Below are 16,855 nucleotides of genomic sequence, written 5' to 3' on the forward strand. Positions count from 1 at the left end.
TGTGAAACAGGAAAAATTAAAAAAAAAAAAAGATGCTAGCATACTAAAGTAATATAAGCAAATTTGACTCAGTAATGTTTACACAATGAAATTGCATTAGTTAGAACTTCGATACAATTTGGAATATGATATTCACAATTTGAAATTAAAAAAGAAATCTATTCAAATGAAAGCTTGTCTGGGGGCATATGTCCAGTATCACCCAAGCATCTCAAAGAAACTCTGCCATTGGGTCTGATTGTAATCCAAGTGATACTGGCATGTCTAATGCTAAGCCGCAACCATGCTTCTGGTGGAAGCTGTAGAGCTCGACATACAAAGTATCGAATCACATTTCCATGACATACAAGCAGCTCATGGGATTCATCAGATTGCTGGACATCAGCTCGATGAATGAAATGGCGGAAAGCAGTTTCAATTCTTGCTCCATCAGTAAAGAATGTCTTCGGATCTGGACACCAGTGGGGAACTGGGAGATCAGGCTCGATTGGAGCACCTTCTCTCAACAAATCAGAACTTTCAAGTGGAATATCAGCATTGTCCAATTCCTTATATATTAATTCACAAGTTTCTTTTGCTCTGATCATTGTTGATTGTGTGATTAAGTTAAGGTTTTTATTGAGGTTCAAATCCTTGAGTCTCTTCCCTGTTAAGATTGCCTGTTGCTGCCCCAATGTTGTCAGATACTTGTGTTTGTCTTCTTTTCCTGCCAGATTGTATTGACCATGACGTACTAAAATTATGTGTCTTGTAGCACTTGACTTATCTCCTAACCTTTTATCCCAATCGTTGTCCCATTTGGCAGAAAAATCTGCAATAGCAGCATGTGCTGTTTTAAAGATAGCAGGCATTTTTAAACCAACAACATTATCTTTTAACTCTAATGAGTGGAGTATGGCCACAGCACTTGAGCCAGAAAGCAAGGCAGTAGCAAGTTTGACTATTTTGAAACCCATTTTGCTAATAACCTACAAACGGTAATGTAAATTGTATACAAACAAAACAACAGAAAGTTTTAAAGAATTATAGTTAATTTTATGTATTTCTTTAAAAATTAAAATGTTTATATATTTTAAATGTTTTAACATATTTAAGTAAATACTTAATAGCTAAATTAAAATTGAAGGTACATCTAGCAAATTATTTTTTCTTAACTGCATTCATCTCCACAAACATGTGGATATTTAAAATTAATCACAAAAGAGTAATATAGTATATATATATTTAAGGCAAAAAGGTAAGTCATCAGATCTAATACCAACTATTTGTTTCACGATGACAAACAATTGTAATGGTTTGCATCATTCATGCTCTGTTCAAGGATTAGAAATTATGTTTGGTACAAATACTTTTTTGATGTAAAACAATACAGGACAATTTTTAATTTAAAATCACAACCTAGTGGAAACGCTTTTTCATGACATAATTATAACTAACATTAGGGAAAGTGCAAATATAAAAATTGTAAGACATAATTCATTATAAAGAACTATAGACCGATTAGAACAAGGTATTCATTTCTTAGACTGCTCCAATATTGACTAATAGCTGGAAACCAATCCCTCTTCAGATAATATGTTTCATAGCTGCAAAGCCTGTGTGTTGGCACTGTATTGTTGCTAAACATTTAGTATAAAAACAGCCCACAAACAGTGCAGCAAGGCGCTGGTGCGTATATGTGCTAACTGTTAATTTGACAATGTAATTGTGTACAATTATAAATCAAGATCTGTAGCAAACTTAAAGATGTTTGCATAAAAAAGAATTTTAGATATATATAGTTGAATACAATACTTAATTATAAGTTTTAAGTGTAAAGGCAAAAATACATGGCCCCTAGGACAATAGTTGTGATTAAGTCACTTTGGCTAATGGTAATATGTAACCAGAATAAAAGAAGTTATAAAAAAGTATCTTTATAGAAAAATTTTACTAAATACATTTTGGATAAACAAATGTGATGAATTGACTGGCAGGTTACCCATAGAGTAATTTCAGCCATTCAAGCCCTCATTGCTAACCCTATGTTCCCTAATGGATGTGCCGTGTGCCCCCTATTTTAAGAACCTCTGTTTTTTAAAAGGTTAGCTTCGTGGCAGGCATGTGGCCTGTATCTCCCAAGTACTTTAAGCTAACTCTGCCATTTGGCTTAATGGTGAAGTATGTAATACTGCCATGTCCCAGTCGGCATCTGAAAAAGGTTTCAACCGGAAGTTGCAAAAGCTTAAAAGAAAAAAATCTAATCAAATTACCATGGCATACAAAAAGCTCATAAGTATCATTTGTCTCACTAGTATCAGCCCTGTGAATAAATTGACTAAAGGAATGCTCCATAATTTGTCGATCATTTTTAATAGTTTGATCACTACAAACAAAATCTAAAGGTGGATCAGGATAGATTGGACATCTTTCTCGCAGGAGATCAGATCTTTTTATTGGAATGGGAGCATTCAGTTCATTATGGATAAGTTCACTGGTTTCTTGAGCTCTTTTTTTTGTTGATTCAAATACACTATTAAATTTTTTGTCCAAACCCAGTTCGCGCAGTCTGATTCCTGTGTAAACAGCCTGTTGTTTTCCTAGAAGGGTCAAGGACTTTTCATTATCCGTATTACCAGCTGTGTTGTACTGGCCATGCCGAACCATAAATATGTGACGGGTAGCTGCTGGTTTTGTGCCTTTTCTTCCATCCCAGTTTTCATTCCAAGGTGCGGATGGTAAGTCGGAGTATACAGAAATTTCATTCGCATTTCCATTTACAGGGTAGGCATTTTTGAAGAACACCATAAAGCCTCCAGCAGATAATACTCCCCCAGCAATTTTTAACAATCTTTTGCCCATGTGATTCCTTTTTTACATTTACATACAAGTAAAAAAACTAAACATAAAATATAAATATACTTTCACTTAAGTAAATACAGATTTTGCAATAAATAGAGTTTAAAAGTGATTGTTTGCAAAATTGACAATGTTGGTGAAGATGTTATTAACTATAATATGCAGTTGGGCACTCTTTAAAACTTACAACTAATACATGTATATTGCTAGTTTTACAAAACAGACAAGAAAAGAAAAAAAAAAAAACTTGTGGTATAAAGACAAGTATTTTTGTAGTGTATAAGGTGGTATGCCTGATACAAAACTCCTCACATATTTCAGGTTCAACCAATTCCATTACAATTATATAGTTAGTTTTTTGATAGAATAACAATACATGTATATAAGCGGCTACACATAACACAAGGAGCAGAGATTTTTTTAAAACAGATAAGTCCCAAAGGTAACATTACAATGTAAAATATGTTAGTCTCGAATAAATAGCGTATAGAGTTACTCAAGGCCAACCTTTTAAAAAGATTGCAGAGAATTTAAACATTATGTAATAATCAATTTAAAGATATGATGGTTTTACATGTTTTATTACTAGGGGGGAAATGGAAATAGCAAAGTTTGTTTTGATTTAAGCTGTTTTATTTCTGTGTATAATCTATTCTGCAAAAGCTTGTGTAAACTACAATTTGCCCTATTTGGGGGCTGGTTTCAAAAATTGATAGCTAAAACACTTGAATTTGTTAAATATGTAAGTATATTTTATGCTTTCGAACATTTAAAGACTTTTCTGAAACCCTCTACCTTTTTTGTGGTGGTCAAATATCTTTTGACAGCTTTGTATTTTAATTTTCTTGGCTTTTCGCAAATTAGTTTTATGGTTTTTAGTATTTTACAATTGGTTTGGGCGTTCCTAAAAAAACAACCTATAAAAATGAAAAATACTCACTTTTAAAACTGCTGCAGCAAACGCTCTATAAACTCTGCCTAATCCGCCACACAAACTACCAAGTGTAATAACGCAATACTCGAAATAAAGGGCTTTATTTTGGTGTTCAAGATAAATTCACTTTTTTTTAAAGGAAAAATATATTTTTGCATCTGGCAACAGTTTTTTTATAATTTACAAGTTAGGTGGATTTCCATAATTCTGATCAAAGATGCATTGAATGGCTAGTAAGCAGTAATTACGTGATCAGTTGCTAGTTGGGCATGTGGCAAAAAAATTAGAGGGAACACTGTTTATTAAGTTTTAAATTATTGCAAGTCATAAATAAACTTAAAAACAATGTTAAGTTATAACAGTTCAGTGTAATATTACACTACATTTTTGCAAATTCGCATACAACCTCAGATATACAATATATAACAAATTGGCTGAAATATTGTTTCATACACTTTAAAAAAATGCATTCAGCCATCAAAAAGGTTATCAAAAATGCCTACCGTCAAATGTGTTTATGGTTTTCGATAGTGATTCATTAACAGTTGTGCAAATTCTAGAAATAGTCTCTCATAAATATGAATATTTATTTTAATGTTTTTTTTAAAAAAAAGGTCTGATTGCTGGATAACTTAGGTTGCTTTGAGTAATGTGTATAAATTTCTGATCGATATCTTGTTTACTTCCGGAGATATTACGCAAATAATTTCGAGCTGCGTACTTCCCTTCCCTTTGGTGATTTTTTCGGCCGTGCACCCGCAAGATCTGCCATACCTTTTAGCAGCAGCACTCTACCAGCACGCCTACAGCAAAACGTGCACACTATAAGGTGTACATTCGAATGCGCACTAGAGGAAAGTATGCACCTTAGAGCGCAGTAGTATATTGGGTGTTGATTTACAATATTCTTAGAATTTCCTTATTTAACAACTCGGTAAAATACGGGTAATACTAATTTACGGAATAATGAGTGGTCGGAACGCTCACTAATTTAAGTGTTACCCCGTTAAAACAATTATTAAACCAACGCACAATATTTGAGTTAGGGTGGGGGTTAGCGTTTGGGTGAAGGTGGGTCAAGTGTTATTATATTTAATAATAATACTGTGAGCGTACCGACCATTCATCATTCCGTAAATTAGTGTTACCCGTAAAATACTAAAATGCATAATCCGATATAACTTAACTGTATCACTCATCATTTAGTAATGCCCTTTTGTATTGAGTGCGTCAAACTACTCAAATATCTAAAAAGCAGCGCTGAAAATAAAGGTTAAGAACCACTGGGTTGGAAACTGGCACGCGGCATCCCAGGATTAAACACTCATATTTTTTAAAACGTTAAACGTGCGTCGTTTGTCAGAAAAAAAATTTTTTTTTCGTTAATATTTGTATTACCGCTTATCATAATTTTGGATTTCTATGATTTAATGCCAAGGCAAATTAATACACCATTATACGTTACAATTTATATATATATATGTTTTTTTGTTTTTCGACTCCATTCTGTTTAAACTTTATAGGAAATTTTGACTTGTGAAAATCGATGTTGTGTAGCAACAAATATTGATAAAATTGGCATGCAGTGGATTTATTCGCCTTTTATATCCGCACTAACTTCAAACAATTATCTAGTGTATGCCAGTCTTTTGTGCACAACCGTGAACCTTAAGGTGCATCACAATATGCTTGGGTTGGACCGTTACTAAAGACTTAAAGGGTGCATCACAAACTTGTAGCGCCAAGCAGGTGCTTTTTATAAAACTGCTAGCAACAAGTAACGAACAACTGAATTTCAGAATTCAGCCATGGTTTCGCATATTTTAAAGTTTGGGGCGTAACGATCGAATCCTAGGCATGGAGAGACAAGTTCGGATGAAAAAAAAACATTCCACGGGTGGAAAAGTTCTGATTTAATAGAAATCATTGTCGTTTCGGCGAAATAACATTCTGTATTTTTCTATTAAATATTTATTTGCTGTTTACCACAAAGCAAATATGACTCCTTATGTCTGATTCCAATCAGAAGGTTACAACATAAACCCAAGACTACTTTGTTTAGCAGTCCAGGCATTAGAAAGGGCGACTGTCCGAGGCGCGACCTAGATTAGACTGGCCAGAGGCACAACACGAAAAGGCACATGCCAGCGAGTGGGACTAAGAAGAGATGGAGGGAGGAGAGAGAGAGAGCTGATATTGCGAAACGAGTAATGGTAAAAAGGAGAAGAACTCTGCTTACATCATGGCGAATATTATAGCTAGTTAGACACTTTACTACAGGCCTATTTTGCAAAAAACTGAATGTTAATTAAATAGACCTGGGTCGCAAAAATAGATTTATCTTACTTTCTAAATAGGTTTATGTTCGTTTTTTTAGCCTTTGAATTTAGAAAAACGTGCTTCGTCCTATCGTTATGTTATCCTGCAACGTGCTTCGTTGCCGTGTTACGCACGGTACGTGCTCGCTGCTGTGTCTACTTTGTGAATTTGGCGTCATTACGATTTGAAATATAAAAATAAAAGTGAAAAAAGGATCGAAGTTCACGCGGATCTCTAAGTAAACTGTGTGAAAATATTTCAGAGGACGTTCTCGTCAAATCCCTGAAACAGCTTCGTCGAACCCCAGGGGTTTTTATCGAATCCTGGTTATGAACCACTGATGTGGAGTTTTAACGACTATATTCGAATTACACCATAAACTATATGTATTTAATTCTATAATAATTACATTTATCGAGTTGCCCTAAACAAAAGGGAACTGACCACTATTGTGTCTGACTCCATTAAATCGAAAGTTAACTGACTGTCATGGCATAAAGTGTATAATGTCAGACTTCGAATTGTATTTTTTAAAATTAGAATAACTGCCTTTTAAATAAATACAGTTTACAGTAGGCCTCAGTTTAGTCTTGTTGAGTTGAGTTCTACCGACCTCGCGAGGAAAAGTAGAGCGCAAAAACATTAGGGATTAACTGATCAACTGGATTAGTAAAACCGACCCAACAAGTGAAAGAAAATCGATGTAAAATATTTACCATTTTACCAAGCAAACATGCTATAATCACATCCACACACAATCGAACGTACGTCGCCGTTACACAACTTTTCATTTCGATTATGGATAATCTATAACTCTGTCTAGCGGTAGCTATCTGCAAAACCATATTTCTTTTGTATTCTATTAATCGCCCGTTCTTCTTGTACCTGCTTTTATCCTTAGTTCTTCGAAAGAGACCGCCTTAGTCTCTCGTCTATAGGGAGTAACAGTCACCTCTGGTTCTCCTCGCTTCTACTGTGCAACCTTGTGGGATGAAATAAACTAAACTACCGTACCTAATTGTTCAAACAGTAGTCGGCAATAACCTTAAGATGCCCAAAACAGTATATGAACTCAAATTTCGCGAGAACGGTTTACCGACTTCTTTGTAAATGTAATTCTACTCTTTTTTAATTGCAAAAATCCAGGATGTGCCCTGATTAACAGATGTTTTAGTAAAATATTTAGAACTTCTCATGTATAACAATGTAAATTAAAATTTATTACGGCCCACCGAGACCATAAGCTTTGGCACCCGACTGGGAAAAAGTTGCCGGCCATTGCTTTAATAAAGGTAAACTCGTACAGTTGAATGTTTTAAGCCTGGGTCATTTTCTCTAAACGATAGTGTTTTACACAAAGCTTTTTTTGATTATAGATAAAACAATGTTTTTGTCGAATGTCAAAGTTCAACATTTAAGATTAGGGCAAAAAAATATTTGCATTTACGTACCGGTAGTTAAAATATTCAAAAAATACGAGCAACGGCCTCGTGCTTATAGTTTATATATGATTAGCGGGACATAGGTTGCCCACCCCTAATTTAAAACAAATTCTGTGTTTAAGATCTGTAGCAGGGCTGCGGAGTCGGACTCGGGACTCGAGGAGTTGGTTTGTTTTGCTGGAGTCAGTAAATCACCTGGAACCAAAAAATTGCGTCTATTTGGTTTTAGTTGGCGAATCGCTTACCTTAGACGTGCACTTAATGCTAAAAAGATTAACCCTATATCATCTCCACAGCTGAATGGCGGCAGAACCCTCAATCACGAAAACGTTCGAACGAAACACGTAAAAGAAATCCATTGTTAGTGTTGTTTTAAAATTCAGATAAATGTTGCTCATGATACAATAACCATATTGCAAAGATAAATAGAAAATTAAATTTAACTAGATATATTTTGGTAGAAATTGCATTTTGGAGGGAGTCTAAGTTCACACAGCGTTGGGCTGTTGACACCAAGAAAAGGTAATATATTACACGGCGCCTTGATGCCGAAAACACTGCCACACCATAATGTAAAACCTACTATAAAACGAAGAATATACGCGCTAAGCGCGAAAAATTTTGCGTTTACATATAGTTAAAGTTGGCAAAAATATAGTTTGAAAGGCAGTCTCAGGGACACATTTGGCAACCGGACCTTAACCACGCTGAGACAATATAAAAATTCTTAGCAACACCAATTTAAAAATTCAGTGCAATAAATGTACGGCTCTCACGCGGCCCACAACTACATGAAACACTAAACTATTAAAAAGTAACTCGCGGCTCACTAAAAATGGCTCTGCAGCCCACATTTGGTCCGCGGCCCACAGTTTGCCGACCACTGACTTAATTTGGCGTCATTACGATTTGAAATATAAAAATAAAAGTGAAAAAAGGATCGAAGTTCACGCGGATCTCTAAGTAAACTGTGTGAAAATATTTCAGAGGACGTTCTCGTCAAATCCCCGAAACAGCTTCGTCGAACCCCAGGGGTTTTTATCGAATCCTGGTTATGAACCACTGATGTGGAGTTTTAACGACTATATTCGAATTACACCATACACTATATGTATTTAATTCTATAATAATTACATTTATCGAGTTGCCCTAAACAAAAGGGAACTGACCACTATTGTGTCTGACTCCATTAAATCGAAAGTTAACTGACTGTCATGGCACAAAGTGTGTAATGTCAGACTTCGAATTGTATTTTTTTAAATTAGAATAACTGCCTTTTAAATAAATACAGTTTACAGTAGGCCTCAGTTTAGTCTTGTTGAGTTGAGTTCTACCGACCTCGCGAGGAAAAGTAGAGCGCAAAAACATTAGGGATTAACTGATCAACTGGATTAGTAAAACCGAACCAACAAGTGAAAGAAAATCGATGTAAAATATTTACCATTTTACCAAGCAAACATGCTATAATCACATCCACACACAATCGAACGTACGTCGCCGTTACACAACTTTTCATTTCGATTATGGATAATCTATAACTCTGTCTAGCGGTAGCTATCTGCAAAACCATATTTCTTTTGTATTCTATTAATCGCCCGTTCTTCTTGTACCTGCTTTTATCCTTAGTTCTTCGAAAGAGACCGCCTGAGTCTCTCGTCTATAGGGAGTATAACAGTCACCTCTGGTTCTCCTCGCTTCTACTGTGCAACCTTGTGGGATGAAATAAACTAAACTACCGTACCTAATTGTTCAAACAGTAGTCGGCAATAACCTTAAGATGCCCAAAACAGTATATGAACTCAAATTTCGCGAGAACGGTTTACCGACTTCTTTGTAAATGTAATTCTACTCTTTTTTAATTGCAAAAATCCAGGATGTGCCCTGATTAACAGATGTTTTAGTAAAATATTTAGAACTTCTCATGTATAACAATGTAAATTAAAATTTATTACGGCCCACCGAGACCATAAGCTTTGGCACCCGACTGGGAAAAAGTTGCCGGCCATTGCTTTAATAAAGGTAAACTCGTACAGTTGAATGTTTCAAGCCTGGGTCATTTTCTCTAAACGATAGTGTTTTTCACAAAGCTTTTTTTTATTATAGATAAAACAATGTTTTTGTCGAATGTCAAAGTTTGATAAAACATTTAATATTAGCGCAAAAAAATATTTGCATTTACGTGGTAGTTAAAATATTCAAAAAATACGAGCAACGGCCTCGTGCTTATAGTTTATATATGATTAGCGGGCCATAGGTTGCCCACCCGTAATTTAAAACAAATTCTGTGTTTAGGGTCTGTAGCAGAGCTGCGGAGTCGGACTCGGGACTCGAGGAGTTGGTTTGTTTTGCTGGAGTCAGTAAATCACCTGGAACCAAAAAATTGCGTCTATTTGGTTTTAGTTGGCGAATCGCTTACCTTAGACGTGCACTTAATGCTAAAAAGATTAACCCTATATCATCTCCACAGCTGAATGGCGGCAGAACCCTCAATCACGAAAACGTTCGAACGAAACACGTAAAAGAAATCCATTGTTAGTGTTGTTTTAAAATTCAGATAAATGTTGCTCATGATACAATAGCCATATTGCAAAGATAAATAGAAAATTAAATTTAACTAGATATATTTTGGTAGAAATTGCATTTTGGAGGGAGTCTAAGTTCACACAGCGTTAGGCTGTTGACACCAAGAAAAGGTAATATATTACACGGCGCTGAGACAATATAAAAATTCTTAGCAACACCAATTTAAAAATTCAGTGCAATAAATGTACGGCTCTCACGCGGCCCACAACTACATGAAATACTAAACTATTAAAAAGTAACTCACGGCTCACTAAAATGGCTCTGCAGCCCACATTTGGTCCGCGGCCCACAGTTTGCCGACCACTGACTTACAGAGTTCATTGGTAAAATATAGCAAGTGACAAAAAGATGACGACGTGTTTATGAATTTGTTTGTGAGTTTGCCAACATATTGCTTGTCGTCAACATTAAGCAGGTGGTTGCATAAATGCGATAGTAGCAACATGCAAGACGCATACACGAAAACTATTATATTTTTCCCATTTTAACTACATGAGGTAAACAGTACCTTTGACATGCTTTGTGTGTATCTTTTTAGCACAACTGCATTATTGCGCTTTGTGTATATGACCATAGACACATTTTATCTCCTAAATTAGACTGTGATTGCGATCATTGTGATTATCTTGCATCTTTTTGCTTGAGAACATTATAGGCACGCTACAATGCTTATATCAACTAAAGAATGTGGCCTGCAAAGTTTGTTTTTGGTTGTTGCGGCTCGTGTCATTTTAAGTTGAGCAGGCCTTGAGTAATACCTTAGTTACAACATTGGTGGGATTGGGCCGGTTCGCATCGGTTCTATAGAACCGTCTCACGAAATTTTATGAGATCAGCAAACCGGCTGTTCTTAGCAAGTCCTGGAGTGAGAGAACCTTTTTTCTTAAAAAAAAAATACAATTATAGCTGTTAGGATAATTGCGCTATTGGATTACATTTTTTTTATAGATCACAGCCTCATAAAATGAAAGGACAAAGAAATATACTAAATTTCTTGCGTAAAACCCCAAGAACTGAAAGCTTGGTGGAAAAAGCAACTGATATTGCAACATATAATATATATTCATTTTTTGTGAATATTGCTGATTCAACACCTCTGCTTCTTATAACATATCATTCCCTTGCATGACACAGTGTTAATGTATGCCGGCTGCAGTTTTTGGTCAAAAAATAAGGCTTTTGTAACAGAACTTGCTGAAAAATATGACTTTTGTGACAAAATGGGCTGACAAAAATGTTAGTCTCACCACTGCCTTACAGCCTGTGTAGGCTAGAAGCGCGTTTAATTGAAAGGCGTGATATAAGTTATTAAATTTATTGTAGAAGTTGGTGATTGATCGGGGCAAAACGGGCATTTTATTCAGACTCGTAAACAACACTTGTTACAAAATGGCGCCACCCGAGATGAGGAAGAACTCAAATTTCACGCATATCTACAAGAAAATACGTCGAAACGACCGCCTGAAAACTGTCATGTTTGGAACCTGCAAGGACCCAGCTTTTGGAAGAATTGATATCGTCGAAAGTTACGTCAAAAGGCGATGCATAGCATCAGCAAAGCTAAAGAAACAACCGCTCGGAATAATGGATTTCACAACTGATTCTGCCTAGTTTATTAGGTGAAAAGCTATTATACTTAAAAAATAATATTTAAAAATAAATAAGTAAAATTACCGACCGAAAGGTCTGTAAATTGTTTTTATGTGACTTTTTGTTAAACCATTATGTATCGCATTTCGCAAATTATGTATAGTCTATATATATGAAGTCTAAGCTTAAACGTCGATCGCACGATTTGATCAATTTTAAAAGAGCTTAATTTTTGTGCTTGGAGCTCAATAGTTAAAAAAAAAATTGTGAATCACGATTTAATATTTTTTTAGGAACACCCCATTTCCTGCCTTTTGTTGAAAGCAATAGTGTGTAGAAAGTAGTTTTGATTAATGAGTCTCAATTAAATGTTCTTTTACCCCGATTAATCATCAACTTCTACAATGGCTATTGCTGTCGCCTGATTACAAATCCACACAGTTTTTGTTGGCTGGTATTTAGCAAGCCAGCCAGAAGCCGGCAAGCAACACAACCTTTCTGTATTTAACTGGCGACCAACTGAGTATATCGAAACGCCAACACATAAATATATTTACACTTCGCATGACGGAAAGAGGTTACGTGTCATAGTACGAAAAACCTTTTTTAGGGCAGCGGAAATGTGTGTCATCGCATAACGGCGCATTTTGCTGGGAATGTTTTGGTTAGCAACGGTTCTTGCGAGCGGCAAAATAACGGTAAATTTCCATTACGTCATAGCGATAAAAGACAGGTTTTATGTGAAAACAAACGAATATGCAATACGATAAATTCCAAATTATCCACTAATTATTACTTATGACGCTACAAGTGAATAAGCAGCAATTTCAAAACGGATTTTCTTGTGATGCGTCGTTTGTTTTTAAAATTCACATCGAACAAATTGTGCAAGCTAAAAAAATTTGCAAATTTATAAGGAGATGTTGCTCAATGTTAAAAATCAATAGAATTTAATTCCGAACAAATAACTGCCACCCCTTTCTTTTATGTTTTACACAGTTTCACGTTTTTTACCATGTGTGGCGGAAGGACGTGAACGAGACAAGGAGCCAACAGCAATTACCTGTCGTTCGTTGGCTTATCGACAGAAGAAAACAGCTTGTTGTTGAATGTGTTGCTAAAAGCTACAACTCGTGTGACTCATTGCCTTGTTCATGTTCATTTCGCTCAAACGGTATGAAGCACTTTCTAACAAAAGTCAATTGTTAAAAAAAAATACCAACCTTTCGGGTATATTGCGAAAAGCAGCTGCCGTGTTATATTCACGACGGCAATTCCTTTTGTGCTGGAGTGTCTGTAGCGTCATAAGTAATAATTTATGTATAATTAGATATTATGGAATTGATCGTATTGCGTATTTTGAAATGTGTTGCTGTTGCTCGCTTTTTGGAACCTTAAAATGCTATTAAGCATAAAAAATTTACACAGCTCGGAATGGTACTTTTAAATACGAGGCCATGTACTGCACTTGATAATTTTTTTTAACTAAAACCAAAAGTTCAAAATCTCATTATGTGAAATATAGCGTTATTGGTTCATGGATCACCACAAAGTTTTTAGAGATGTAAAGTTGCGCGCTGCGCGGTGACCTGAAAGCATTAATTTAAGAAACAAAGCTATAAGGTGTGGAGCAAATTTTTAAAACGGTTTGCGAATCGCTGGGCTGTATCGCCAACTAACAATTATTTCTCAATCAATTTTCGAAACAAACACAAAATGGTGTTTGGGGGCTTTATCTAGAAAACTGATCGAGTTTTTTTCAACGATGACAAACTTTTCACTTAACAAAGTTAAAAAAGTCGCATTTTGGGGCGATGGTTATTAGGGCGATTATTTTTTTGACTTATCATGTTTTTAACTTACTGTGAAAACACGCCTATTGTTATCTGGCCAAACTGCTGTTTGTTAGCCGAATTGCTATATCTCTTTTAAACATTCGAGCTGAGTTTGAGTGGAAAACAGAATGTTTGGTTTGCAACCCCAGGCACATATATCTCAGTTTTCTACAAAGGTAGGGCGTATATAAAATCTCCACATCAGTTTTTGATAAAAAAAAGGGTATCTCTGGCCCGTTTTCTTGAAATCTGATCAGCCAGAATGCGCCCTGCGTCTCATCGCACTATCAAAAACAATTTGGGTGAGTTGAACTATATAGCTTCAAAGATTACCAAGGCATTTTTCACGTAGCACGCCATTGTTTTCTATACTTTAACAAAACATACGTCACGTTTTAAAATACATTTTTGGCATAATTTCTGAGTTTTTTAGGTCCCTCTGATCCTGAGTTGGCCAATGCAACCGCGGTAAATTTTTTAGGGATTTCGCGTATCAAAATATGGCAACCCTAAATTAGATACTAATGAAGTACATTATACCAGTGGCTCTTAACCGTTTTAGCTTACGGACAGGTGTGGGGCACGGGATTTTCAGTTTAGCCCTGCACAGGTAACTTTCAAAATAAATTTTGCAGACCGGTGGACCAAAAATCAACCCAAAATGCAATTACGACAAAAGTATGCAACTTAAAAGCAGGGAGGCGAGCCGGAACCGAACCGGAACTTTATGAACCGGTTTTGGGTCAATTTTATCCGAACCGTAACCGAACCTGAACCGGTTTTTATAAGATTTTAAGGAGCCGAACCGGAACTGAATCGAATAATTTGAAAGTATCTGAACCTTAACCGAACCCGAACCTGTAAATAAAAGAGGTTCGCTCCTGCATGACGTCACAATTTCTATTTTACAGAGTCAAGTTACGCCATGTTCGAAATTTTATGAAAAAAATATGAATATTGAATGAAAAAATTGTTGATTTTTTAGTTTTTAGATATTTGAATAATGAGTTGCTGTTTTTTCAATAAGTCACGTAACTTAGATTAAATGACTTACAATTCAAACATTATTCTCTACATTTATCGACCCACATTTTGAGTCTTAAAGTTTAACATTAAACGAGTTTTTTTAGCCTGCTTTTAAGCAATTGGGCACAACACTTGTAGCATTGTGAAGTACGGTACGATAAAGTCCTTAGTATAACATTAACTCTATGTTACGTCACAATTTTTCAAATTACGTAACTGGTAAAGTTCTAAATTTGATTGACAAAACAACAACAACATCTTCAATATCTTGCATTTTGCAATTAAGATATAAAATTGTAATATATTTAGCGGACCGACAGGAATATTGACGCGGACTGGCGGTTGAGAGCCACTGTTTTGTACAACAATTATTATGTTGTTTAACTCAATGTATTTCTAAAAGGTCAAAATTTTGTTGAAAGAAATACATTTTTAGGTCAAAATTTTTCATTTTTAGGTCAAAAAATAATCACCCTAGTGTTGATGTCAATTTTATTTTAAAACGTAGAAGAACAGTTTTCCGTCGTTAAATATCTTCAATAGCAAAGTGCTGCATATTGCCATAAAATTGACTTATGGCCGTTGTGTTAAGTATTATTGCACATTTCAAACTAAGGATTGCGATAATTTCATCATCTTTTTGAAAGTTACGTCATTAAATCTTGCTCTGTCATTTACTAACTGAAGTCCTAAACAGCTGTGAATAAAGTAATAAAACAAGAACCGGTAGTAATGTTGTCATATTATAACTATTACTGCAGCAAAGAGCCTTGGCCATTGGCCAAGCCTGCAAAGAAAAGCAATTCATGTAATGTCGCGTTACATAGGACTACCTGTTTTAGGGCAATATCTCCGAAAGTTGTGCCGCTAATAGAGCCATCGCAGTTAGTCAATATCAATCGGACTATGCTTAAATATGCGATCAAAAATTTTTAAGTTCGACCTATGGTCTTTCAATTTCAAAGTCCCCAAAGAGAATCTCATATTCACGTTAAAGATCTAAAATTTTCACACACACTTTGTGTTAGCTCAAGGTCAGCTATGCAAAATATAACAAATAATACCCCATTATACGACATAAACCCTGGGATCTGTTTACGATTTATGCCTAACCAGCAGTCAAGAAAGCACGCTTTGAATGTGGTCCAGAGTTTTTCATCAAAAAACTTCTATTTTTAATAAACTTTAATGAACATTTAATTATTGCTGATTTGAACAAAAAATGGTTTAAAAATTATGTGTTCTGGCTGATTTTTTTGAAATCAGATCGCCAAATTAAAAATGTTACATTTAGTGTACTGGACAGCTTTATGTGTAGTATTGGAAGGCGGGCTCAAAAAATATTTTGCTTATTTTTATTTTTAAGGCAGAATACTTCTGAATATTAATGTCCATTAGTTAAGTGATAAGTTATATTTGTTTTGGGTAATGTGTGAAAATTTATGATCACTATCTACTTAACTACTGAAGATACTTGACAGTAAACTTTCAAGCTTTTTTGGTCACATTGTGCAACCAGTTATATTGTTAAGAAAGTTTATTTTTTTCTTAAAAAAATTCTACTTTTTAAGGGATAGCAACATATTATTGCAGATACAAGTATACAAACAGCTAGCAGTTGTGAGAAGAATCGAGACACAATTTCGTAAGGCTTTATTTGAATTCTAGTACTGGTATGACTTGACCTGGACAAGCAAGTCTAATCCAACTTATAATTGGAATTAAAAATAATGTTTTGTTATTGTGTCGACTTTGCTAATCTGCAGGATATGTCACTTAAATAGTTATACAAAGTTTATTATTGTTAAATGCAATTTCTGTTAGCATTCTAAGAGGTTTATTTGGTTGTTTATGTCATTAAATACAATGTAAATGATGTTTGTGGCTTCAGCTTCAAGATTTTTTGTGTGTTACTTCAATTTTTTGTGTTTTACTTCATTTAAAACATAAGCAAAAAACTTTTGTTTGGAAATTATATGTTCTACAGTGCCTGTTTTGTGAAGCACATTACTAGTAGCCCTAATGATAGGCTATCCCACTAACATGACACCAATGTGTAACTACCAAAACAAGAAAAAGTTTTTAAAAGCTTATGTATTGGCAAAACTTTATAGGGACAAACAAACATGATAGGATTAATTACTTGGTTGCTAGTCGGGTCCTCTCAGTTATTACTTTTCACCCACTTACTATTCCTCCACTCCCCTGAATGAGTATAAGCTTTCATCACTTTACATTTAAAAATTTTTAACCATAAAAATGGAGGTACCGGCACTTTGTAATTAAAA

General features: G+C 35.1%; 2 pseudogenes; both read right to left on the reverse strand.

Moving 5' to 3' along the window:
* Positions 1-40: 40 nt before the first annotated feature.
* Positions 41-975, reverse strand: LOC146140512 (serine/threonine-protein phosphatase PGAM5, mitochondrial pseudogene; annotated as a pseudogene).
* A 1,077-nt stretch (positions 976-2,052) lies between these two features.
* On the reverse strand, positions 2,053-2,874 carry LOC146140513 (serine/threonine-protein phosphatase PGAM5, mitochondrial pseudogene; annotated as a pseudogene).
* Positions 2,875-16,855: the final 13,981 nt, after the last annotated feature.

Source organism: Ascidiella aspersa, chromosome 6 (assembly GCF_963924565.1).
Source record: "Ascidiella aspersa chromosome 6, kaAscAspe10.2, whole genome shotgun sequence".
Classification (NCBI taxonomy): domain Eukaryota; kingdom Metazoa; phylum Chordata; class Ascidiacea; order Phlebobranchia; family Ascidiidae; genus Ascidiella; species Ascidiella aspersa.